Genomic DNA, 26,061 nt, shown 5'->3' with positions numbered 1-26,061 from the left:
TGAAGTTGTACAACATGAGAGGGCCTCTCCAAAATTTAATGTGTTTTGTGCAGTTTCACCAGAAAAGAAGTATGGTCCATTTTGCTTTGCCAAGAACACTGTTACAGGTAGCACAAATCTCGATATGCTTAAAGACTTTCTTTCCCCACAGTTGGAAACTAATTCAAACAACTTCATTTAGCAACAGGATGGGGCACCACCATATTGGCATCTGGAAGTGCGGGAATTTTTAAATCAAAGGAATACTGAACGATTGACCGGTTGAGCTGCACCAAATGATTTAGCCTTACGTTACTGGCCTCTAAGGTCAACAGACCTGACTGTATGTGATTTATTTCTTGTGGGGATTTATAAAAGACTCTGTTTATGCACCTCCATTACTACCAACAATGAATGAAGTCACGTAGCAACAGCTGTGGAAGCTGCAGCTCAAGACATGCTCACTGCAGTGTGGGAACAATTTGAACACCACATTGACATATGCCATGCATCTCAAGGGGGCAGTATTGAACAAGTATGAAAAGGTGTGAAAAAAATATTTTTCAAGTTTCCCGTTCATCAAAAAATTAAATTCACTGTATAAGTTTATTGGCTTCAGAAATATAGACATGCCAAATTGGATGATTATTTTTGATTAACTCTGAATTATAATAAGATTAAAATCATATATAATCAACATACTAAAATGAAAACAGTGAAAATTAACAATGAAGTCAGAACAACCGACAAGTTTTATGATTATGGTAGTTGAAAATAGTGACTGGACGGACAGAAAATGCAATAAAAAAAACAACTAAAAACAACTTGTAGCACTCTTAGTAAACTTAAACAGGTTTTAAAAATCGAGCATTTCATATATCTGAAGAGGAAAGTTTACAGTCAGTGTGCATTACCAGTTCTGAAGTACAGTTGTGAAACAAGAATAACTTTTAACGCAAATAAAAATGAAAATGGGGGGGAGGGGGCAGGGTGGTCTGGGACATATACAGAGGCTAACGGTTGATAGACAGAAAAAGGAAATTCTTTTCTGGATTAAACAAGATAAAAAAAAAAGACAGATCATGAGCTAATGGAGAGTAGGTAAATGGCATTAGAAAACATGCAGGAGCAACATGTGTATTCCCAAAAACAGTAATAAATTAAAAAATCTATAGAATTTTTTATCCAAGAATGGATGTCAAATTACTGCTGATGACGATGAACGAAACTAGATTAACTACAGGTAATCATGTACAATTTTGTTAAAGAACTTAAAATGAATGACATCAACTCTGTCCCTACAAATTCTCTGTTTGCTAAAGCCATCTACGTACAAAAGGAGAAGCACAATTATATAAATTCGCATGAATCAAAGACCATGCAGATTGATAAATTCTTAAAAAGCAAAGGTCCCACAAGTCCGACCCCAACTCTACTTTGATGGAAGACAGGCAACAGCATGAAGTAGGGGAATGCTTGAGATTGTGAAGTACAGTGGAGACCCCATGTTCCCTATCACTGCTACGACAGCTGTAGAGGCCACATGAACCTCAAAAAATATTGGCACTTACTGGTACAAGAACTAGAAAGTCGTAAGGTAATGTGCTTTGACTGTTACTGGGAAAGGAAGCCTGCTATGGTTTATATCATTTTCAGCAGGGAAGGGAAGAGGGATGTCACTGTCATAAATGCCTTAAGAGTCCTTAGATAGTGACCTCTGATTACTATTGATGAGTCTCAGGATCATGATAGATGAAAGAAGGGGAACTCAAATACAAGAGAGAAAAATAAAAATATAGCCCCCTGCACACTTGGACATAGATGGTGGCCAGTAGTACTAGCCGGTACCAGCCATTACTAATTATCCCTCCTCTTCCCCGTATGCAGAGGTACTTCAGCCTCACCATCTAGTAGGCTACAGACAGCCACCAAACTCAAGCAGCTTTTAGTTTAGTGGATGCCAAAAGGCTAGTAACATTGTCACATGATTTTGTGGCAGACATACTGGTTGTGTCTTAAAAGATAATGGCCACTAGTTGAGTGGTACACACTGCTGAGAGTCTAACTACTATCGTGTGTATTATACTTCTTTTGTAAAATGTCTTCAACATCTGAAGAAGTGCAGTCAAAACTAGCTGGTAGTGTAAAATGGAGTGCAGACAATAAGGCATATTTTTAGAAACTTAGATAAACTACAACTATTATGTAACATGAATCATTGTGATTATGCCACCGAGATAAAGAGGGAGAGCTCTTTTATGAAGTCAAAGAGTGACTTAGTGGGACTAGGGGTCACCATTCCCAACATGTTTTTTTGAGAGCCTGTATAAAGGTCATGTACAGTGGTGAACTCCTGAAAGTGAGTTCACTGAAGACAAGTGGAGCACACACTGACATCTACGTACCAAAGCTACCATGGTTCACTGCAGCCAATAGTTTCTTGAGATATGTAGTCATCATGAGGAGGTAAACACTGAATTTCGTAAATTTAGTTTTTAATGGTGGTGTATGTCAAATCAAAACTGTGAGACCAGGGAAATCAGCTAATTCACTGACAGAAAAAAATCACAGCTCCACAAAATAATTAATGTAGAGTAACAAAATTTCAGGAACACATTTGTCTGGATAACATATTTAACACTGCAAGATCATATTTTAATGTAAGTGCATGATAAGCCATTAAAAATGTGAAATGCTGGTACATCAATGCCCACTGCAACTGCCAGAATAGTGAATGCAAGTAGGCAAATATGCATGCAATGTGTTATACAGGTGCCAGATGTCAGTTGATGGGATGGAGTTCGATGCCTGTTGCACTTCATCGATCAGTACAAGGGCAGTTAATGTTATTTTTGGATGAAAGGTGATCGAGCAGGCCAAGATAACATGTTGCCACTCTGTAGAGCAAGTTGGGTCACAATAGCAGTATGTGGCTGAGAATTATCCTGTAGGAAAACGCCACCTGGAACACTGTTCATGAATGGCAGTATAACAGATTAAATCATCAGATTGATGGGCAAACTTGCACACAGGACACTTGGGATAATCATGAGAGTGCTCCTGGTGTTATACGAAATCACATCCCAGACCATAACTCCAGGTGGGTCCAGTGTGTCTACGATGCAGACAGGTCAATTGCAGGCCCTCACTGACCTCTTCCTAACCAACTTATGACCGTCTCTGGAACGGAGGTAGAACCAGCTTTCATCAGAAAACACAAAAGACCTCCATCAATGACCTCCTCCAATGAGCTTTCACTTGACATCGCTGAAGTCACAAACGGCAATGCTTTGGAGTCAATGGGATGCGTGCTACACGGCGTCTGGTTCACAGCTGTCCTTGAAGTAATCACTTTGCAACACTGTGGTGCCAAATGCTGCTTAAATTGCTTCTTTACATGCATTACGATGTGCCAGTGCCATACACCGAAGATGATTGTGTTCCCTCTCAGTAGTGTCATGTAGCCATCCAGAGCCCAGTCTTCTTGTGAACATACATTCTCGTGATTACTGCTGCCAGCAATCATGTACAGTTGCTACCTCCCCACCTAGTCTGTCTGCAGTATCGCAGAAGGAACATCCAGCTTCTGTAGCACTACACAAGACCTCATTCAAATTCAGTGAGGCATCTTTGTCACATTAAAGGCATTGCCTAAGCTGACTTACATAAGGACAACCAGAATACACTTGCATCAGTGGCTCCCATATTGGTTCCCCTATCTGTGTATGGGAAACTTACAATCAGCACCTATCAATGCCAAAAGTACAATGCTGTAACCTCCTTTATAGTGGTAAAACTCAGAGCAATCCTATATGGTTTTATGACCACATGTTCACCACCAATAGTACCATCGCATAAAAGAATATTCCAATTTGTTTGAAATTTTTTTGTATTTCCACCCAGCCCTCCTATGTTTGTGGAACCTAGAAGAGAAATATTAGTTACAAACTAAAATTTGCACATGTGCACAAACACAGCAACACAAACATCGAGTTAATTATTGGTAGTCTTTTAGTTTCAGGTTACACCAGCTACCAGAACTAAAGATGATGGGACAGATGACAAAATTGGTACACCTGATCATTTAAACTATTGACTTCGTGCATAAAGTCATGGCCTCATCGCAACCCCCCCTTGTGCCTAATCTCCCAACACCAAATTAAAATATATATATATGACATGTAAGCAAGTTAACAAAAGTCAAGAGTGTCATTGAGAAGTTACAGAAAATATCTGCGAGTCACCTGCCAACTTCAAATAGACCTCAGTTCTATGAGGTTGACTTATTTGGGATATATGTCGCAGCTCAGTTGAAGGACTTTCCTTTGAAAAATAGGCTTACGTGCCAGAACTATATTCAATCAATGCTGAAAAATGAAACACTCAAATTGTTGTATAATATCATTGCCTGACAAACCATTTTTGTTCTATGTCCAATATTCAATAATAAATTAAACTAAACAAAAATTCACATATACACGTCAAAAAAAGTTTTGCACCACCCTGGTTCCCAGAACTCCTGAAGATAGATGTTGACTGTGGATACTGTATCTTGCAGTGGATGACCACTACTACTGATTATGGCTCAGAGGAACCCTGACAGCAACCACAGGACATCGTTTTACAAATCAAAACTGTTCACAATAGGCTGCATGATGCGCAACTTCACTCCCTACATCCATGGTGAGATCCATCTTTGCAACCATGACACGGTGCAGAACGGTGCAGATGGGCCCAACAACATGCTGAATAGACTGCTCAGGATTGGCATCATGTTCTCTTCACTGATGAGTGCCACATATGCCTTCAACCAGACAATCATTGGAGACGTGTTTGGAGACAACTCAGTCAGGCTGAATGACTTAAGACACACAGTCCCGTGAGTGCAGCAAGGTGGAGGTTCCCTGCTGTTTTGGGGTGGCATTATGTGGGGCCAACATACGCCATTGGTGGTCATGGACGGTGCTGTAATGGCTGTATGATACATGAATGTCATCCTCCGACCGATACTGCAATCATATCGGCAGCATATTGGCGAGGCATTCGTCTTCATGGACAACAAATTGCGCCCCCATCGTGTACACCTTGTGAATGACATCCTTCAGGATAATGATATCGCTCAACTAGAGTGGCCAGCATGTTCTGTAGACATGAACCGTACCGAACATGCTTGGGATAGATTGAAAAGGGCTGTTTATGGACGACATGATCCACCAACCATTCTGAGGGATCCACGCCGAATCGCTGTTGTGGAGAGGGACAACCTGGACCAACAGTGCCTTGATGAACTTGTGGACAGTATGCCAGTACGAATACAGGCACACATCAATGCAAGAGGACATGGTTCTGGGTATTAGAGGTACCGGTGTGTACAGCAATCTGGACAACCACCTCTGAAGGTCTCGCTGTATGGTGATACAACATGCAATGTGTGGTTTTCATGAAAAATAAAGAGGGCGGAAATGATGTTTATGTTGATCTATATTCCAGTTTTCAGTACAGGTTCCGAAACTCTCAGAACCGATGGGATGCAAAACTTTTTTTTATGCATGTATTTTGTTTAATCATCTGTTGTATGACTGGCATAGTTGTGTGGAGTTACAACTGCAAAATACACATGCACATTTCTGCATTTATTTGCTTTTAACACACCAGCACTGCTAATAATTTGCTCCTTTTTTCACTAATGTTTATCAAATAATGCAAAAGACAGACCCATTTTTTATTTTTATTCTGCTGTATACTATAAATTAACTAGTTAGCCAGCAATAACTTGGGGAGATCTTACCTTCACATAGTCTTGTAATGTTGTAGTTATTGATGGAAGTACTTCTGGCATGAAACTTGGAATGGTGTTGGTTGGTATTCAGAACATGATACATGGTATGAAGTTTAGTGTGAGGAAAAGTGAGTACATGGCCATTATCATGAAATGGGAGAGGACTACACAATGACTCTTGTGGCAGAGGAACAACTGAAAAAAGTTGATAGCTTAAAATTCCTTTCCAAATGTAGTGGAAACAAATGGAAGAACTGTTGAGGAAGTCAACAAGACAGAGTGGCAAGCATAGCACTTCCAAAGTGTCACGAGCTGGGTCTGGAATAAAGATGTCTCACAAACAACTAAGGGAATAACATAATGGTCACACTATGTGCCTGTCCAGGCCTATGCTTCTGAAACCTAAACAAACAAAAAGCAATTTAACCAAAAAATTTCACGGAAACAGATTGGGAGTAAGAAGGATGGACAGAATTAGAATGGAAAAGTTCAAGGAAATGGTAAACAAAGTACCCTCGGCAAGGCTTAGGTTGTACACACATGAAAGGATAATGACATGTAATAGAATGTTAGATAAGATGCGTGAATAGGTGTTCCAAGGTAAAGAGCAGTTGACTGAAAGGAGTGGATGAGAGCATCTACAGGAAAGAAAAGGCTGGAACAGGGTGGTGGTGGAACAATGACTGGGGATAGAGGAGAACAGAGAGGTTAACATGCAAGGAAGATCTGGACAGTGCTTGGAGACTGTTCCTCATGATGATACTGAAGTAAGCTCTAAACTTCTATTCTGCAAAATACAAGTATATTACATTCTCTGTATTAGTCATCTAAGTATTTGATAATGTAATATCTGTCTGTACTTATCACATTATGTGCCTTGGAGTTCAAAATTTCATTACAGATGATACAGTATTGCGTTGCTGACTCTCAGCAACAGACACCAATGAGCAATACCAAAGAGCATACAATTATCAACATCCTGAAAATAGTTGTAAGTGTGAAGATATCCATGGAGAACTGTATGATGTTTAAAGTTAATGTACAGAAGCCTACGACAGTGGCCTATAGTCCAATCTCATTTTTACATATTTATACACAAAATATTGGACAGAAAACCTTTTTACAACTTGCAAATATATATCACTTAATGTGAATGAATGCTTTCCCGGCGTATACAGCTGGCGAAGAGTTCTCGGGCTTCCAGCCGGGTGGCAGTGTCTTCAAACTGCGATGTTTCGACGAGTGACATACTCGTCGTCTTCTGGCGAAGTGCCGAGACTTTGCAGATGCCAGTCCCTTTATACCTGCGGCGTGCCCCCCCACCATCTGGCCGCGGGAGGCTAGATACAGAGGAGCCGGCGGGCGGGGTGGAGAGGGAAGCGGGTGCGCCGTTGGTGTCTCCGTCAGAGCAATCCAGTCACGTCTCGTGAGCTGGATGGTTCTTGGTGCGTTTCTAGCGTATTGCGGCAAATGCTAGATTCCAGGCCGTGCTCAGTTGATAACCTTCGTCCCTGTTCACAAGATTCTCGTGGACCCATATTTCTAATGATTCTTTAATGACGCTGTCCCAATAGCTCCCAGCTCGGCACAGCACTGTCGTGTTCTCGAAATCAAAGGTGTGGTTTTATTTGATGCTATGTTCCGCTATAGCAGATTTCTCTATCTGTCCAAGTCGGACATGCCTGGTGTGTTCCTCGCACCTTTTCGAGATGCAGCGCTGCGTTTGCCCAATGTACTGTGCACCACATTCACAAGCAATGCTGTATATACCAGGTGTGTTGAGTTTGAGTGGGTCTTTAGCTGAGCCCAGCAGCTCTTTCGTCTTTGGCAGTGGTCGGAAGACGTTATTTATGTCCCGATTTTGGCTGATATGGGCCCCAAATGTGGAAGAAAGGCGAGTCTCTTGTTAACGTCCTCTAACTCTCTTCTTCCTCTTCCTGAAATTTGTCAGCCTGTCTCCTCTTAAAGGCCCTACCAATCTGTGTTTCACAGTACCCGTTTTTCCGAAATACCTCCCTTAGGTGGTGTAATTCATCATAGGGCGCGTGTCATAAATGATACGCGACCTATGTACCAAGGTGTTCAGTACTGACTGGCGTTGCGCCAGATGGTGGCAGCTGGTTGCATGGAGGTACAGGTCTGTGTGCGTCTTCTTTCTATATACTGAATGGCCCAGCGTGCCATCCACTTTCTTCCTGAGCAGTATGTCCAGGAATGGAATACAGCCATTCTCTTCTACTTCCATCGTGAAGATGATATTCTCATGTATGCTGTTTAGGTGGTCCATAAACTCCTCCAGTGCCTGCCTGCCATACTGCCAAATCACGAGAGTATCATCCACATAGCGGAAGAAGTGCCTGGGTCTACAGTGAGAAGTTTGTAGTGCCACCTCCTCAAAGTGTTCCGTATAAAGATTCATGATTCCTGGAGTTAGGGGAGATCCCAAGGCCACTCCATCCACCCAGCCTACAGGAAACTCAACAAGGACCCTACATCGACGATGACCAGGAAAACCGTGGCGCTACTGAAGGACTCAGATCTACCAGAGGCAGTGCAGAAATGGCTGTATCTCAGAGCGCCAACGACACCGCGCCTGTATGGATTGCCCAAAATTCACAAAGATGGGGTGCCTCTACGACCGATTCTGGGCACTATCAACTCACACAGTTATGGACTGGCCAAATACCTGGCGATATTATTAAAACCACTGGTGGGACACTGCAGTCATCACGTCAAAAACTCCGCAGATTTCGTAAGAATACTGAAGGACACCCAAATACAGTGAGATGACTTACTCTTGAGCTTCGACGTCACCTCCTTTTCACGAAAGTACCTCTACAAGACGCCTTGACACACCTTAAATACCACTTCGAGCCTGAAACAGTGAAGCTCTTTGAATATGCACTTTCGACCACCTACTTCAAGTGCAATGGAGAGCATTATGAACAAGTGGATGGAGTGGCCATGGGATCTCCCCTAACTCCAGGGATCGCGAATCTTTATATGGAACACTCTGAGGAGGTGACACTACAAACTTCTCACTGTGAACCCAGGCACTTCTTCCGCTATGTGGACGACACTTTCGTGATTTGGCAGCATGGCAGGCACGCACTGGAGGAGTTTATGGACCACCTAAACGGCATACATGAGAATATCATCTCCACAATGGAAGTAGAAGAGAATGGCTGTATTCTATTCCTGGACATACTGATCAGGAAGAAAGCAGATGGTACACTGGGCCATTCAGTTCATAGAAAGAAGATGCACACAGACCTGTACCTCCATGCAACCAGCTGCCACCATACGGCGCAACGCAAGTCAGTACTGAACACCTTGGTACATAGGGCCCACATCATCTGTGACAAAGAAAGCCTCTCAGATTAATTGCATCACATAAGAGAGGTATTTCGGAAAAACAGGTACAGTGAAACACAGATTGGTAGGGCCTTTAAGAGGAGACAGGCTGACAAATTTCAGGAAGAGGAAGAAGAGAGTTAGAGGACGTTAACAAGAGACTCGCCTTTCTTCCATATTTGGGGGCCATATCAGCCAAAATCGGGAGGCTACTGAGAAAATCAAACATAAATAACGTCTTCCGACCACTGCCAAAGACGAAAGAGCTGCTGGGCTCAGCTAAAGACCCACTCAAACTCAACACACCTGATATATACAGCATTGCCTGTGAATGTGGTGCACAGTATATTGGGCAAACGCAGCGCTGCATCTCGAAAAGGTGCGAGGAACACACCAGGCATGTCTGACTTGGATAGACAGAGAAATCTGCTATAGCGGAACATAGCATCAAAGAGAACCACACCTTTGATTTCGAGAACACCACAGTGCTGTGCCGAGCCGGGAGCTACTGGGACAGCATCATTAAAGAATCAATAGAAATACGGGTCCACGAGAATCTTGTGAACAGGGACGAAGGTTATCAACTGGAATCCAGCATTAGTCGCAATACGCCAGGAACGCACCAGGAACCAATCAACTCACGAGACGTGACCGGAATGCTCTGACGGAGACACCAACGGCGCACACGCTTCCCCCTCCACCCCGCCCACCGGCTCCTCTGTATCCAGCCTCCCGCGGCCAGATGGTGGGAGGTATGCCGCAGGTATAAAGGGACCGGCATCCGCAAAGTCTCGGCACTTCACCAGAAGATGACGAGTATATCACTCGTCGAAATGTCGCAGTTTGAAGACACCACCACCAGGCTGGAAGCCCGAGAACTCTTCGCCAACCATATATCACTTACATTTTTTATAATAAGTTGGACTCATGTAAAGTTACAAAATTGACACATACCATTACTGTACAACTTCTTTCTGCAGTTAAAGTATGAATTACATGTTTTATTGCATAAGATATTTAGAGACTGAGTAGAAGCAGTTTTGCAGTATGCAGAATGTCATATATTTCTTAAAGATACAAAATGCAGTTCAGAAAGAGATTTATATTTCTGGGTAATCTATTGTACATTTCTGTTCCTGCATGATATACAATTTATCGGCACAATGTGGTGCTGTAATGACTAACACGTATGTCACTGTTTGACCTGGTTTTGTTTTGAGTAAGAAAGCTTTTTCTTCCTTGTGCCTTTTCTGATGTATAGCTACTTCCAATAAATAAATACACGAATGGGTTCATGTTTTTAGATATTTAAAAAAATTTATATGGTTTTCTGTTGCTTGCACATTTCATTATTCTTGTAACTGCCTTTTGTTACCTGAAAACAGTTTTGGTCTGATGTGCATTTCCGCAGAAAATGATAACATGCCCATAAGAAAAATATACAGCTTTAACTGTTTCAGAGTTTGTGCTATTGCAAAGAATTATTACTAATGTCTAATTCTTAACTAATTTGTAATTCAAAGGCATCATATGAAAACACCGTTTAAGATTTTCTTACATATGATAACTAAGAAATGCCATTTTGGTTACAGCACTAATGAATGTTTTGGTTATCCATACATATTATTGGTTGCCCAGCACTTTTATTTTGTTCTGTGTGGGCATTTATAGATACTATTTTCTGGGAATTTACTGTTAGTCTGTTTCTGGTAAACCACGTGGACATAGATCACATTGGACTTTACATATTAAATCACTCAAATGGTACACATTTTTGTCTTCGTGTGCGGACGAGCACCGTTTCCATACTAAACTATGCAATCCACCTCTGCAAACAGTAAATAGAACAGCTTGCTGCTTAATGAATATGGCATTATAGTGGTCAGCTGCATGAACTATGCCAAAGATCTCGTCATTAGCACACCAGAGCCATAAGCTGCAGCATCCCATTGTCAAACCAATAAATATGAAGAACAATAACGATAATTCCTGGATGAAGTAGTACATGAAATAAGAAACAGCATTCAAACTATCTTTTGAGCACTAGGTCTTTTTCTTGAAAAATTCACACATTCACACACACACACACACACACACACACACACACACACACACACACACACTCTTCCATGGCCATGGCAAGACTCAAGTCTTGGCATAGCCACAGATGTGTGCGTTTGGGTGTTGGTATGGTTGTGTGTGTGTGACTGTGTCTACTTTTGCAAGAAAAAGAGCTAGTGCTTGAAAGCAAGTGTTAATGCTGTTTTCTGTTACGTATTTCTGTGCTCTCCGGATCAATCGGCTATGGATGAGTGCTAGCCTATCAGTTATTTTACATACTGCAATAAATATGAAGAATATGTAGAAATAAATTTTATATAGTTTCAAACCAGAGTAGCAGACTGACAGCAGATCAAATGTTCACATATATTTGTAGAGTTATCTAGAACTAACAATTGCCACCTACACCAGAAATCTTTCAGCAGGGTGTATCGATGCTTACTTTGGCACTGTTGTTGTTGTTGTTGTGGTCTTCAGTCCTGAGACTGGTTTGATGCAGCTCTCCATGCTACTCTAACCTCTGCAAGGTTCTTCATCTCCCAGTACTTACTGCAACCTACATCCTTCTGAATCTGCTTAATGTATTCATCTCTTGGTCTCCCTATACAATTTTTACCCTCCACACTGTCCTCCAATGCTAAATTTGTGATCCCTTGATGCCCCAGGACATGCCCTACCAATCGGTCCCTTCGTCTTGTCAAGTTGTGTCACAAACTCCTCTTCCCCCCTATTCTATTCAATACCTCCTCATTAGTTACGTGACCTACCCATCTAATCTTAAGCATTCTTCTGTAGCACCACATTTTGAAAGCTTCTATTCTCTTCCTGTCCAAACTATTTATCGTCCATGTTTCACTTCCATACATGGCTACACTCCATACAAATACTTTCAGAAATGACTTCCTGCACTTAAATCTATACTCAATGTTAACAAATTCCTCTTCTTCAAAAACGCTTTCCTTGCCATTGCCAGTCTACATTTTATATCCTCTCTACTTCGATCATCATCAGTTATTTTCCTCCCCAAATAGCAAAACTCCTTTACTACTTTAAGTGTCTCATTTCCTAATCTAATTCCCTCAGCATCACCCGACTTAATTCGACTACATTCCATTATCCTCGTTTTGCTTTTGTTGATGTTCATCTTATAACTTCCTTTCAAGACACTGTCCATTCCGTTCAACTGATCTTAAAAGTCCTTAGCTGTCTCTGACAGAATTACAATGTCATCGGCAAACCTCAAAGTTTTTATTTCTTCTCCATGGATTTTAATACCTACTCCGAATTTTTCTTTTGTTTCCTTTACTGCTTGCTCAATACACAGATCGAATAACATCGGGGATAGGCTACTACCCTGTCTCACTCCCTTCCCAACCACTGCTTCCCTTCCATACCTCTCAACTCTTATAACTGCCATCTGGTTTCTGTACAAATTGTAAATAGACTTTTGCTCCCTGTATTTTACCCCTGCTACCTTTATAATTTGAAAGAGAGTATTCCAGTCAAGATTGTCAGAAGCTTTCTCTAAGTATACAAATGCTAGAAATGTAGGTTTGCCTTTCCTTAATCTTTCTTCTAAGATAAGGCGTAAAATCAATATTGCCTCACGTGTTCCAACATTTCTATGGAATCCAAACTGATCTTCCCCGAGGTCGACTTCTACCAGTTTTTCCATTCGTCTATAAAGAATTCGCGTTAGTATTTTGCAGCTGTGACTTATTAAACTGATAGTTCGGTAATTTTCACATCTGTCAATACCTGCTTTCTTTGGGATTGGAATTATTATATTCTTCTTGAAGTCTGAGGGTATTTCGCCTGTCTCATACATCTTGCTCACCAGATGGTAGAGTTTTGTCAGGACTGGCTCTCCCAAGGCTGTCAGTAGTTCTAATGGAATTTTGTCTACTCCCGGGGCCTTGTTTCGACTCAGGTCTTTCAGTGCTCTATCAATCTCTTCATGCAGTATCATATCTCCCATTTCATCTACATCCTCTTCCATTTCCATAATATTGTCCTCAAGAACATCGCCCCTGTATAGACCCTCTATACATTCCTTCCACCTTTCTGCTTTCCATTCTTTGCTTAGAACTGGGTTTCCATCTGAGCTCTTGATATTCATACAAGTGGTTCTCTTTTCTCCAAAGGTCTCCTTAATTTTCCTGTAGGCAGTATCTATCTTACCCCTGGTGAGATAAGCCTCTACATCCTTACATTTGTCCCCTAGCCATCCCTGCTTAGCCATTTTGCACTTCCCCCCATGAACCATGGACCTTGCCATTGGTGGGGAGGCTTGCGTGCCTCAGCGATACAGATAGTCATACTGTAGGTGCAACCACAATGGAGGGGTATCTGTTGAGAGGCCAGACAAACATGTGGTTCCTGAAGAGGGGCAGCAGCCTTTCCAGTAATTGCAGGGGCAACAGTCTGGATGACTGACTGATCTGACCTTGTAACACTAACCAAAACGTCCTTGCTGTGCTAGTCCTGCGAACGGCTTAAAGCAAGGGGAAACTACTGCCGTAATTTTTCCCGAGGGCATGCAGCTTTACTGTAAGGTTAAATGATGATGGTGTCCTCTTGCGTAAAATATTCCGGAGGTAAAATAGTCCCCCATTCGGATCTCCGGGCGGGGGCTACTCAAGAGGATGTCATTATCAGGAGAAAGAAAACTGACATTCTACGGATCGGAGCGTGGAATGTCAGATCCCTTAATCGGGCAGGTAGGTTAGAAAATTTAAGAAGGGAAATGGATAGGTTAAAGTTAGATATAGTGGTAATTAGTGAAGTTTGGTGGCAGGAAGAACAAGACTTCTGGTCAGGTGACTACAGGGTTATAAACACAAAATCAAATAGGGGTAATGCAGGAGTAGGTTTAATAATGAATAGGAAAATAGGAATGTGGGTAAGCTACTACAAACAGCATAGTAAACGCATTATTGTGGCCAAGATAGATGAGAAGCTCACACCTACCACAGCAGTACAAGTTTATATGCCGACTAGCTCTGCAGATGACGAAGAAATTGAAGAAATGTATGATGAAATAAAAGAAATTGTTCAGATAGTGAAGGGAGACGAAAATTTAATAGTCATGGGTGACTGGAATTCGTCAGTAGGAAAAGGGAGAGAAGGAAACGTAGTAGGTGAATATGGATTGGGGCTAAGAAATGAAAGAAGAAGCCGTCCGGTAGAATTTTGCACAGAGCACAACTTAATCATAGCTAACACTTGGTTCAAAACCAAGATGGCAATTATAAGAGTCAAGGGACATGAAAGGGAAGCAGTGGTTGGGAAGGGAGTGAGACAGGGTTGTAGCCTATCCCCGATGTTATTCGATCTGTATATTGAGCAAGCAGTGAAGGAAACAAAAGAAAAATTCGGAGTAGGTATTAAAATCCATGGAGAAGAAATAAAAACTTTGAGGTTCGCTGATGACATTGTAATTCTGTCAGAGACAGCTAAGGACTTTTAAGATCAGTTGAACAGAATGGACAGTGTCTTGAAAGGAAGTTATAAGATGAACATCAACAAAAGCAAAACGAGGATAATGGAATGTAGTCGAATTAAGTCGGGTGATGCTGAGGGAATTAGATTAGGAAATGAGACACTTAAAGTAGTAAAGGAGTTTTGCTATTTGGGGAGCAAAAAAACTGATGAAGGTCGAAGTAGAGAGGATATAAAATGTAGATGGGCAATGGCAAGGAAAGCGTTTCTGAAGAAGAGAAATTTGTTAACATCGAGTATAGATTTAAGTGTCAGGAAGTCATTTCTGAAAGTATTTGTATGGAGTGTAGCCATGTATGGAAGTGAAACATGGACGATAAATAGTTTGGACAAGAAGAGAATAGAAGCTTTCGAAATGTGGTGCTACAGAAGAATGCTTAAGATTAGATGGGTAGATCACATAACTAATGAGGAAGTACTGAATAGGATTGGGGAGAAGAGAAGTTTGTGGCACAACTTGACTAGAAGAAGGGATCGGTTGGTATGACATGTTCTGAGGCATCAAGGGATCACCAATTTAGTATTGGAGGGCAGTGTGGAGGGTAAAAATCGTAGAGGGAGACCAAGAGATGAATACACTAAGCAGATTCAGAAGGATGTAGGTTGCAGTAGGTACTGGGAGATGAAGGAGCTTGCACATGATAGAATAGCATGGAGGGCTGCATCAAACCAGTCTCTGGACTGAAGACCACAACAACAACAACCACACTGTTAATTGATTTCAAATCTATTACTGAACAAATTATCTTCAGAAGTACTGTATATGATTTGAAGTTTTGTTAACTGCAAAACTGAGTGTATTACTGAGATGGTGAACCCTTGAATAATTGTTGAGAATCTCAGAAAATGTATGGTGTATAAATGGCAGGTTGCCTTATTATGGATAAATGCAAAGTAATGCACATGATTAGGCAGCAAATTCTGGTAGCTTTATAGCAGTATTAATCTGCATGTAGAATCAGTTACTATTAACACTTAATAAATGCTCAAGTCTATAAAACTGGTTAAAAATGATATTTTTAAAGATCGCTGACCAGTTTGTTTTTCATGACCCTTACAGAGAAATACATATTATAGAAGAGCTATTCTGATTTTTATAATCTTTTGACTGAAAACAATTTCACAATAACAAAGAAAGTACGATATTTCCTACCAAAAATAATATTGTTCCCAGTTCTTGTACAATTTCATAGGTTATTGACTTTGATATGAAACAGTTTGAAGCATACTCCACATATCAACCAACTACATCTAGAAACATTAAACACATACTTCACAAGGGCGTTGACTACCTCTTATTGCACCACAAAATGAGGGATGTCAGGTACTAAATCCAATACTTGTCAGAAAAAGTAGTATTCTTTGGCCCACTCAACTGCTCCAGTACTGTATGAGTGAATGATTCTGGTGCAAAACTTCTCCTAATCAACACCCCAGCACCTCCTAGCAGAAATGAGTCAGTCATTTTCTATATCACTTACTGCATTGTCATTTCATTTACTCTTGACCAGAAACAGTGTCCCTCTCACAGAATTCTCAGTGGCCCAATTCAAATATTTGTTGTTGCCCTTTCTTTAAATTCTGCTTGTAATGTGTTCACTTATACTTCTTTCCTGATTACAAACAATTCAATGTATACTTTCTCCCCCTTTCCACATATCAAGTCCACCTCTGTACATACCCTCACTAAAAGGCATACTTCTCATTTCATTTTCTTTTATTCTGACTCCTATGTGCATCCTAGTCCCCTTTAATTGACCTAGTTTTGTATCCAGCCTTCCAAGAATTCAGTGTATAGCCTTGCCATTCTCATCTTTAAAGGACCCTGTACACGATCAAACAATCTGTCAAACTTTACTATGTTTGACAAACATTTGACAGTGTATAGTGCTGTTCAATGTATCTCTCAAACACAGAGCATGTTCAATGTGCTTGAGAGAAATTCTGATTGCCAGAAAATTTTACAATGTGGTAGATGTTATATGTGCTGATGTTTCGCTACATATGTTTAATGAAAAAGAGTTTTATTACAATTTATCTACTATATCCACAACTATGAAATCTACCCATTTATTACACAGAAGTGGTTAAAATGAAAATCTATATTATACGCACAATATGCAAGTGTACGTGGGAAAAAAAAGTTCTCCAATTCTTCCACAGGCTGTATTATATGTTCCCACATTGTGGCATTTTAATGAACTGTCTTTCGTGGATCAAGCAGAAGAGAATCATTATTTGCATATTCATGTCTTATTTTTCAATGTGAAGGCAAAGTACCTCTAAATAGGATATTAAAAGTTTCAGTGTCCATTTGAAGAAAGCTGATGTTACGTTCCGAGTGTAACAATTCCTTTAACAATTTTCATGTGAATATTTCTCTCTCCTTTTAAAACATTCTCTGGACAAGCGTCTTGGTTTTTTCTTCGTCTTCTTCTTTAAACACAGTGCCAGTGTCAATTTTGGGAATGCTTTATCTGTGTTAATAACCGTTCTTACCAGTGTCGAAATACAGCATACACGAACAACATCTGATAAAAAAATGAGGTTAAATTGGATCGTGTACAGGCTTGTTTGAGACACCTGTCAATAGATAAGAGCAATAAGACTGATTGTGTACAGAGCCTAAAGATCACAAGTCAGCACTTTTTGTTGATGTATAACTTACTTCACTGCTTCTGTGCAATAAGTAAGGACCTTTTTTCAGCGTCAGAAAGACTGCAGAAAGTTACAAAAAAAAATTTTAACGGGAGTCAGCAGTTTGGATTCTAGGGCATTTACTGACAACAATATCTACAGTATAGACAACAATATCTACAGTATAGTTTTTGTGTGACTTTTACCATGAACAGAACTTGCATTCTATGACAATAAACTTACGTAATTATGGTCACAAAAGTTTACATTAGGTATTTCATTAATGAAACATGTGTATTAGATTAAGTCACACACCCATCAGTCTGACTTTCATTGAAAGAAATTCTGTTATGCTAAGTGAGCAACTTACACTGAAATTTATAATACCTTCATGTGAATCTAGTTAGACACAATTACCAAATTTAGGTATTGAAGCTGTACTTACTGTTATATGCCCAATCCCACCACCCTGTGAACTACGTCGAAACCACAGCAACTTTGCCTCAACATCATAAAAATGTAAAATATTTCCTGAGGCAAACAGTAGTGTTTTATAGTCAACAGCACATAAATTGAAGTACTTTTTACATTCATATCCAAATGAATGACTACAATTTTAGTTAAGGAAAAAAGGTTTGTTTAATGAAAAACAATATATTTAAAGAAAAGGTTCAGCACACACGCACACACACACACACACACACACACACACACACACATGGAGTTTCAATGAATCGCACAATCCGCAGCATTGTCCCTAGAGCTGATCATGGCCATTTGGTCCCAAGTCGAGTGGAAGGACTGAACCTGGGACTTCAGAAGTTATGTGAAAAGCTAGGCTGTGACTCCCTGGACTTGCGCCATAGGGTTGAGAGCTGTACGGTCACCCTAAATGGGTCAGGTGTGCACTACACATCAAAGGCTGATACTCAGGTAAGCTGACTATGTGTGAGGGGCACAAAAGAGTGTTTTAGATTACACAACTCTACAACCAATCCAGATAACGATAGGTGTAAGAAATCCAGAATTGTCAATGTAAGATCGAAACAAATGTCTCCCATAAGTGAGAGTATTAAAATCCCATTGGTAAAGCACCAAAGCATTTTCAAGAAAGTCCAAGAGTCTGAAGCGCTCATGAAAAGCAATGGAGCTCACATAATACTAGGTACAGAAAGCTGGTTGAAATCTGAAATTGATAGCACTGAGACTCTTGTGGAAAATTTACATGAATACCGAAAGGATAGGCAAATGGAAAGTGGAGGTGATGTATTTGTCGCAGTAGACAAGAAACTCAAATTCATCAAAATAGAAGCAGAAGCTGCATGTGAGATTGTTTGTGCAAGACTCAGCATCAGGAGTGGGCATAAACTCATAACTGGATCCTTCTATCAGCCGACAGACTCATCTCCTGACGTAATCAAAACTTTAGAGAAAACCTCAGTTCACTTGTATATAAATTCCCCAATCATACTATAATCACTGGGGAAGACTTTAATCATGCAACAATTAAATTACTGTTTTGTTAGTGGTGAGCATGATAAGACATAATGTGGAATATTACTAAACACCTTCTCTTAAAATTACCTACAACAGATAGTCAGGAACCCTATTCATGATGGAAATGTAAGGGGCATTCAAAAAGAAATGGGCTGGAGGCATGATTACAGAAACCAGTACCTGTATGTTAGAAGTATTAACCCTGGCTGTTGAGGCACTTGTCCCACTGTGACACAAGGCGGTGAATGGCTGTCTCACAAAATTCCCGGGGCTGCAATGTTAACCAGTACAGCACATATAGCTGGACGCCATCGTCAGAGGTGAATCATTTGCCCCTCAGAATCTTTTTAAGGGGACCAAATATGGTGTAATCAGAGGGAGAGAGATCTGGACTCTATGGAGAGTTGCTGTGAACCTCCCATTTGAATTTCTGCAGGAGTGCCATGACTGTGTTGGCCTTATGAGGCTTTGCATTGTCGTGGAGCAGAATGACCCCGTGCGTGAGATTGCCTGGCCGTTTTGATTTGATCGCTTGGTGATGGCTGGTCAAGGTTTGCAAGTAATGCTGGGCAATCACTGTTGTCTCATGCTACAGGAAGAGAATCAGAAGGGGGCCATCTTGTTCAAAGAAGAACATCAGCATAACCATTTCTGCACTCATGTGGATGGCCTTGGCTTTTTTTGGTGGATACTTCCACTGGAAGCTTTGTTGTTTTGATTCTGGTTCGAAGTGATGACATCATGACTCACCTCCAGCCACCACTCATCCCAGGAACGAATTTCCTTCCCGAGCATAGTGCTGCAGGTGAGCAAGACAGTTGGCTGTTCGACATGTTTCCTGCACACTTTGCACATGTGCATTCGTTCCTTCATGATGGTGTGAACACTTATGACACTCAATCCAACCATGGCGGCTATGGCTTTCACTGACACTCAGCAGTCTTGGGTAATGAGTGCATCCACCAGCTCGACGATGTCATCGGTAATGCAGTGTGGTGGTCCAGACCGTGCATCATCGGCTAACAACACCCATCCTTCCCTGAAGTGCTTGTGCCATGCCTTGACCCTTCAACGGACATGCAGTGTTCGCCGTACACTTGTGACATTCATCAATGAATGACCATTCGTTCTACTCCTTCTGCTGTCGGAAAACGAACAACACCTCTTTGCTCTTCTTTTGATGCCTCCCTGTCATGGTTTGCAATGCGACTGGCAGCGTTGGACGATTCATGCATGCTGCTGCTAGCTCTGTATAGTCACGTGAGGTGCACGTGTGCCCTCTAGCGATAAGCTGTGAAATTCCACGCTCTGGTCGGAACCACACATCGTTAAACACACCACAATATTACCCTCCTGCCACCAGTTTGCACATTCCAGACTCTGGATCATTGCTTTTTGAATGCCCCTCATATATTGGCTTTAATGGCAACAAACAGATCTGACCTCTTTCAGGATGTCCACGTCAAAACTGAAATCAGTGACAATGACGCAGCTGCGGCGACAACGATTACCAAAGTGGAAAGGACAACTGAAACATGCAGAAAGATATACATGTTCAGTAAACTAGATTTTAAAAAATCAGAAGTGCCATATCTCCACGAGAAACTTGAAACTTTCAGTGCAGGACAGAAGCACGTACAGAAACTATGTTTCAAGATTAAAAGATTAGTTGGACATATACTGGATAGATATGTACCCAGTATAACAGTTCACAATGGGAGGGAACCTCCAGTGGGTACAGTAACTGTAGAGAAACTTCCACAGAAACAGATATTACTTCATAGTAGGTGTATTACGGAGCGTAGGGCTATAGACAGAGAGACACCGAATGAAATGTGTTTGGCTGTCAAGAGAGCAATGTGTGATGCCTTCAGTGATTACTGTAGCAAAATACTTTCAAATGATATTTCACAGAGCTTAAAGAAATTCTGGTCATCTACATCTACATGACTACTCTGCAATTCACATTTAAGTGCTTGGCAGAGGGTTCATCGAACCACAATCATACTATCTCTCTACCATTCCACTGCCGAACAGTGCGCGGGAAAAACGAACACCTAAACCTTTCTGTTTGAGCTCTGATTTCTCTTATTTTATTTTGATGATCATTCCTACCTATGTAGGTTGGGCTCAACAAAATATTTTCGCATTCGGAAGAGAAAGTTGGTGACTGAAATTTCGTAAATAGATCTCGCCGCAATGAGAAACGTCTTTGCTGTAATGACTTCCATCCCAATTTGCATATCATATCTGCCACACTCTCTCCCCTATTAAGTGATAATACAAAACGAGCTGCCCTTTTTTGCACTCTTTCGATGTCCTCCGTCAATCCCACCTGGTAAGGATCCCACACCGCGCAGCAATATTCTAACAGAGGATGAACGAGTGTAGTGTAAGCTGTCTCTTTAGTGGACTTGTTGCATCTTCTAAGTGTCCTGCCAATGAAACACAACCTTTGGATCGCCTTCCCCACAATATTATCTACGTGGTCTTTCCAACTGAAGTTGTTCGTAATTTTAACACCCAGGTACTTAGTTGAATTGACAGCCTTGAGAATTGTACTATTTATCGAGTAATTGAATTCCAATGCATTTCTTTTGGAACTCATGTGGATCACCTCACACTTTTCGTTATTTAGCGTCAACTGCCACCTGCCACACCATACAGCAATCTTTTCTAAATCGCTTTGCAACTGATACTGGTCTTCGGATGACCTTACTAGGTGGTAAATTACAGCATCATCTGTGAACAACCTAAGAGAACTGCTTAGATTGACACCCAGGTCATTTATATAGATCAGGAACAGCAGAGGTCCCAGGACGCTTCCCTGGGGAACACGTGATATCACTTCAGTTTTACTCGATGATTTGCCATCTGTTACTACGAACTGCGACCTTCCTGACAGGAAATCACGAATCCAGTCGCACAACTGAGACGATACCCCATTGCTTGATTAGAAGTCGCTTGTGAGGAACGGTGTCAAAAGCTTTCTGGAAATCTAGAAATACAGAATCAACTTGAGATCCCCTGTCGATAGCGGCCTTTACTTCGTGCGAATAAAGAGCTAGCTGCGTTGCACAAGAACGACGTTTTCTGAAACGATGCTGATTACGTATCAATAGATCGTTCCCTTCGAGGTGATTCATAATGTTTGTGTACAGTATATGCTCCAAAACCATACTGCAAACAGATGTCAATGATATAGGTCTGTAGTTAGATGGATTACTCCTACTACCCTTCTTAAACACTGGTGCGACCTGCGCAATTTTCCAATCTGTAGGTACAGATCTATCGGTGAGCGAGTGGTTGTATATGATTGCTAAGTAGGGAGCTATTGTATCAGCGTAATCTGAAAGGAACCTAATCGGTATACAATCTGGACCTGAAGACTTGCCCGTATCAAGCAATTTGAGTTGCTTCGCAACCCCTAAGGTATCTACTTCTAAGAAACTCATGCTAGCAGCTGTTCGTGTTTCAAATTCTGGAATATTCCATTCGTCTTCCCTGGTGAAGGAATTTCGGAAAACTGCGTTCAATAACTCCGCTTTAGCGGCACAGTCGTCAGTAACAGTACCATCGGCACTGCGCAGCTAAGGTATTGACTGCGTCTTGCCGCTTGTGTACTTTACATACGACCAGAATTTCTTCGGATTTTCTACCAAATTTTGAGACAATGTTTCGTTGTGGAACCTATTAAAGGCATCTCGCATTGAAGTCTGTGCCAAATATCACACGTCTGTCAATTTTAGCCAATCTTCGGGATTTCGCGTTCTTCTGAACTTCGCATGCGTTTTCCGTTGCCTCTGCAACAGCGTTCGGACTTGTTTTGTGTACCATGGGGGATCAGTTCCATCTCTTACCAATTTATGAGGTATGAATCTCTCAATTGCTGTTGCTACTGTATCTTTGAATTTAAGCCACATCTCGTCTACATTTGCATAGTCAGTTCGGAAGGAATGGAGATTGTCTCTTAGGAAGGCTTCTAGTGACACTTTATCCGCTTTTTTAAATAAAATTATTTTGCGTTTGTTTCTGGTGGATTTGGAAGAAACGGTATTGAGCCTAGCTACAGCGAGCTTGTAATCACTAATCCCTGTATCAGTCATGATGCTCTCTATCAGCTCTGGATTGTTTGTGGCTAAGACGTCAAGTGTGTTTTCGCAACCATTTACAATTCGCGTGGGTTCGTGGACTAACTGCTCGAAATAATTTTCGGAGAAAGCATTTAGGCCAATCTCGGAAGATGTTTTCTGCCTACCACCAGTTTTGAACAAGTATTTTTGCCAACATATCGAGGGAAGCTTGAAATCCCCACCAACTATAACCATATGAGCGGGGTATTTATTTGTTACGAGACTCAAATTTTCTCTGAACTGTTCAGCAACTATATCATCGGAGTCTGGAGGTCAGTAGAAGGAGCCAATTATTAACTTAGTTCAGCTGTTAAGTATAACCTCCACCCACACCAATTCGCACAGAGTATCTACTTCGACTTCACTACAACATAAACCACTACTGACAGACACAAACACTCCACCACCAATTCTGTCTAATCTATCTTTCCTGAACACCGGCGGAAACTTCGTAAAAATCTCTGCAGAACTTATTTCAGGCTTTAGCCAGCTTTCTGTACCTATAACGATTTCAGCTTCTGTGCTTTCTATTAGCGCTTGAAGCTCAGGGACTTTCCCAGCACAACTACAACAATTTACAACTACAATTCCGACTGTTCCTTGATCCAAGCACGTCCTGTATTTGCCATGCACCCTTTGAGAATGCAGCCCACCCCGTACTTTCCCGAGGCCTTCTTACCTAAAAAACCGCCCAGTCCATGCCACACAGCCTCCGCTACCCGTGTAGCCGCCAGCTGAGTGTAGTGAACTCCTGACCTATTCAGCGGAACCCGAAACCCCACCACCCTATGGAGCAAGTCAAGGAATCTGCAGCCAACACGGTCGCAAAACTGTCTGAGGCTCTGATTCAGACCCTCCACCCAGCTCTGCACCAAAGGTCCGCAGTCGGTTCTGTCAACGATGCTGCAGATGGTGAGCTCTGCCTTCATCTCGTAAGCAAGACCGGCAGCCTTCACCAAATCAGATAGCCACTGGAATCCAGAGAGAATTTCCTCAGATCCAAAGCGACACACGTCATTAGTGCCGACATGTGCCACCACCTGCAGCTGGCTGCACCCTGTGCTCTTCATGGCATCCGGAAGGGCCCTTTCCACATCAGGAATGACTCCACCCGGAATGCACATGGAGTGCACACTGGATTTCTTCCCCTCCTTAGCCGCCATATCCCTAAGGGGCCCCATTACGTGCCTAACATTGGAGCTCCCAACTACCAATAAGCCCACCCTCTGTGATTGCCCGGACCTTGAAGGCTGAGAATCATCCTCTGAAACCGGGCAGGCAGCTGCATCTGGCTCAGCCAGAGACAGTGCCTGAAACCTGTTTGTCAGACGCACCGGGGAGGCTTTCTGATCAGCCTCCGGGAACGTCTTTCGCTGCCTGCCAAGCCTTGGAACGACCTCCCAATCAACCACAGTCGAGGGCTCAGCCCCACTGCGGGCAGCAACCAGGGCAACCACAGCGGCAGACCGATCTGGGGACAGACGGGACGAGGTTGACGTCCCTGTGATACCCAAGTCTGGCTCCCCACAGTGGTGCCCATTGGCAACAGCCTCAAGCTGCGCGACCGAAGTCAGCGCCGCTTGCAGCTGTGAGTGAAGGGATGCCAACTCAGCCCTCATCCGAACACAGCAATCACAGTCCCTGTCCATTCTGATCGATGTTGAACAACAGTTACTGAAACACGAGTCCATGCCTAGACAACGCAAGGGAAACACGCAAAGAATGTATGAACTAACGTGTACAAATGCCTAACGACTGTGCTACAATCTGCCTGAATTTACGATCACAGTAGCTAAAACTCGAAATTACACCTCCTATACGAAACTCACACGCAATTTAAGTAAGAATCTACAAAGTAAACACTAAAGTGCGATACTACGACTCTCAAATACACATGTAAAGAGTGCTGTTAGTGACACCAAAGTTCCATTTCCTAGAAGATGAGACAGGAACTGAAATTAAGGGTAGCAAAGAAAAAGCTGAAATGCTTAACTCCTTTTTCACATATTTCCTTATGAAGGAAAGCCCGGGAGAACTGTCCCAATTTAATCTTCGTACCACTGAAAATATGAATGGAATAAGTATTAGTGTCAGTGGTGTAGAGAAACAGATGATATCATTAAAACAGAACAAAGCTCCAAGGTCCAATGGAATCCCTGTTAGATTCTATACTGAATTTGCAGCTGAGTTAGTCTCTCTTCTAACTATAATCAATCATAGACCCATCAAACAAAAAACCATGCTCAGCTCTTGGAAAGAAGCGCATGCCACACCCATCTATAAGATGGGCAGTAGAGTGATCCACAAAACTACCATCCGATATCACTGAAATCTATCTGTTGTAGAATCTTAGAACATATTTTGAGTTCAAAAATAATGAGGTATCTTGAACAGAATGACTTTCTCCAAAAAAATCAGTCCTATGAAACCTAACTTGCACTTTTCTCACATGACATACTGAAAGCTTCGAATCAAGACAGTTAGGTACATGCAGCATTTCTCAATTTCCAAAAAGCATCTGACTCAAAATCACACCTACGCTTATCGTCAAAAGTATGATCATATCGGGTACCAAGTGAAATTTGTGACCAAATGGAGGACCTTTTGGTAGGGAGGGAGCAGCGTGTTATCTTGGATGGAGAGTCAACATCAGACACAGAAGTAACTTCAGGTGTGCCCCAGGGAAGTGTATTGGGACCCTTGCAGTTCATGTTATATATAATGATCTTGCAGACATTATTACTACTAACCTCAGGCTTTTTGCAGATGACAGAGCTATTTCTAGTGCAATACTATCTGCAGAAAGATGCACAAATATTCTATTAGATATTGATAAAATCTCAAAGTGGTGCAAAAGATTTAAATTTACAGTTATCTATAATGAAGTGCTATCTGAAAGAAGCTTCATAAACATTCAGTCAGATGTTGATAAGATTTCACAATGGTGCAAAGACTGGCATTAAATGTTCATAAATGTAAAACTATGCACTTTCAAAATGAAAAAAAACGTAGTATCCTATGCCTATAATATCAATGAGCCACTGTTTGAATCAGCCAGCTCATACAAATACCTAAGTGTAACACTCTGTAGGGATATGAAATGGAATGATCACATAAGTT

The sequence above is a fragment of the Schistocerca piceifrons genome, chromosome 6 (genome assembly GCF_021461385.2).
Source record: "Schistocerca piceifrons isolate TAMUIC-IGC-003096 chromosome 6, iqSchPice1.1, whole genome shotgun sequence".
NCBI lineage: Eukaryota > Metazoa > Arthropoda > Insecta > Orthoptera > Acrididae > Schistocerca > Schistocerca piceifrons.
The sequence above is the reverse complement of the archived record's forward strand: the minus strand, read 5'-3'. Positions refer to the sequence as shown.